Consider the following 2877-nt stretch of genomic DNA (forward strand, 5'->3'; position numbering starts at 1 on the left):
TATGGCTGACATAGTTGCAATTCTTAGATGCTTGATTGATGCATGTTGTCATAGTTGCAGTTATTTGATGCTTGATTGATGCCTGTCAGGCAGAGGCTATGAGATGGGTTGTGCATGGCCTCGTGTTTTTGGAAATTGTCTACATGAGGTGATTAGATGGTGCATTAGTTTGGTTGTAAATATAGTGAAGGATGTGCTCATGTACTGGGTGTTGTCATGTTAATCAAAAAGAGCTTCTCAAGGGCTGGATTTTTTTGTGCTGGATTGGGGCTTCTGAAGGAGAGGGGAAGCGTGGTCGAGGGGAAGGGGCAGTCTATGCTTATTTACTTTGGGTTAGTAGAGGAATTTTGTCGTTGCTTTAGAGATGTTGACAGCATTGAACATCCTCTGCATTGCCGTTGCTTCAGAGATAAAAGCATCTTGGGGTTTTTTCAGATGCTTATTAGATTAGTAGTTGAATTTTTGCTTGTTAGAATTTAATTAGTATGAGGATGAATACCTTATTTAAGGGGGAATTTAAGGTCAGATAGACATCATATGATTATTAGATCTGTAGTTCAATGCTGCGGACATTTATGATTATTTGATTTGATCGGTGGTTCAATGATACTGGATGGAAACATATTTGATTTGGAATGCATTAATTAAGATGTGCCAATGAATTGATTTAGATGATACAAGATTCATCTATAGTATAATTTGTTGTTGTTTAGGTAAGTAATGAAATTTTAGATGTTTGTTGGAGATGTATGCATTTATAGTTGAAGTTGTACCTAATTAACTACTGCATTATGTTAATATGTGTAGGAGCTTTGCTGCATTGTCCCAAAAACAGTAATTTGTGCATATTAAAATTTGTAGTTGGCTTCTGTAATTAGTATATACTATATGTAAAGTGTGAAGTAAACATTCCAACGCAGGATCCTAGCAACAAAATATATTATATGTTTCCATTAAGTAGTGTGTGTGTGTGGGGGGGGGGGTAATTCCCTCAAAAGTAAAGTGTTGGGTTTATCCAGGGAATGTCAAGAATCCAGCTTGCATTTTCATTAGCATTTATGAAGGACATCATTTGTCTGTTGGTTGATTGCTTAGATTCTGTATTTATAAGGAAAGCATTTGGTCACTTGCAACATACCAATGTGGTTCACATTCACAATTTTGTTTGTAATGACATTTTGTAAACTGCAATTCAATTCATTGTAATTGATGTGCTTGTTAGACAATATAGCAGGAGGAGGAGGATCTTGTGGGCAACAAGAGGAAGTGGGACAAGACTGGGTTCTACCCATATGAGTCTGATGAAGATGAGTCGTACGAGGTAAGGCCTAGTTCAAATGTTATTTCTGCATTGAGTTAGTATTATGTGTTTATAGTTTTTGAATGCATAATGTATTAATGTCAGTCATTAATTTGTGCAGTATGAATCTGGAGATGATGTGGTCGAGGGGAACGTCGAGTCCTTTGAAGAGAAGGAGGTGTTGAAGATCAGGGCCCAAAGACCTGCCAAGTACTACAACTGGAGGAATGAAAAGTACCGGTGCCCCTACTGCAGCAAGCCCAAGCCCAGGTCTGGGTGATTGGAGCATCTGATTGAACATTGCCGGGCTACATCGATCTCCAGTCATGACTACAGGATCATTGGTCAGCATAAGGCACTCCTGAAGGTCCTGAGAAACCCTGACCTGTAGTCGTACATCATGCTGATAATCGGAAGCTGGAAGCCGTACTCATCATCAGTATATTTGATGATGTTTTACTTTTGGGAAAGCTGCATCTGGGTCTGAACTGTGAGAAAACTTGATATATTAATGTAATGTATTGTGTGGTTGAACTGGATCTGTTGTGAACTGCCTGCTACCTATTAGAATGCTATATATATATATATGTGTGGCCTTATCTTTAATGGTGGTGAATGCTTCCTTCATGTTTAGTTGTTGTTTCGATGGTGCAAAAAAAACAAATGATGCTTCAGTGTTGCTTGAGACATGCTGCAACACTTGTCTATGCTGTGGGCAAGTGCAACATGCTGTGCCCATGTGCCAATTATACCAAATATTGAATGTCGCAATGTTCCAAAATGGCTATCATGAATTATATTACATGGGGTTTAGTAAAGTTACTGATAATTGTTCATCCTCACACATTCCATCAACTCATAATTTGAATAAGCAAAAAGATCAAATGTTTCATCATTTGAACCTATGTTGCAATTACAGAGCAAATATTCCATCATCAAAGTGTGAAGGAATTAAATATAAATTTAGAAGAAAAGAAAATATACATATTCAAAAAGATGTGTTTGATAAAAATACCTTTTGAATTTTTTGTATGTTATTATTTGAGGGGTCATTTAATTTTTATGTTATTTTTGGAGTGCTCAGGTAATTTTTATGTAAAGTGAAGGAAAAGGAAAAAAATAAACAAAAGGAAAAGCATGGGCCATCCTAGCCATCTTGTAAACCTAGTTTAATAAATAAAAAATTCAAAAAAATAAGAGGGCATTAAAAAGGTACACAAATTTAAGAGGGCATTATAAATTCAAATAATTTCAAAAATATAGAAAGAATTTTTTACAATGCCCCCCTTAGGTATAGACCGATGTTTTGACCAGTCAGTCTAGAGGGCATTATAAATTACTAAAAAATTCAAAAAAAATATCAAACCTTTGGAACCCACCTTTGTTTGTGCAATAGATCATGTGTGCCAAAGTTGAGGTCATTTGGAGGTGGTCGAAAAAATGACCGCATTCCGGAGGGGCCATTTGGAAAAAATGTGATTTTTCCCACCACCTCCAAATCACACAAACTTTCTTGAACATGGTGACCCACATGTGCCAATCATGGCTATGAAAGAAAATTTGAAAAAAGAATTTTT

The sequence above is a fragment of the Triticum aestivum genome, chromosome 6A (genome assembly GCF_018294505.1).
Source record: "Triticum aestivum cultivar Chinese Spring chromosome 6A, IWGSC CS RefSeq v2.1, whole genome shotgun sequence".
Classification (NCBI taxonomy): Eukaryota; Viridiplantae; Streptophyta; class Magnoliopsida; order Poales; family Poaceae; genus Triticum; species Triticum aestivum.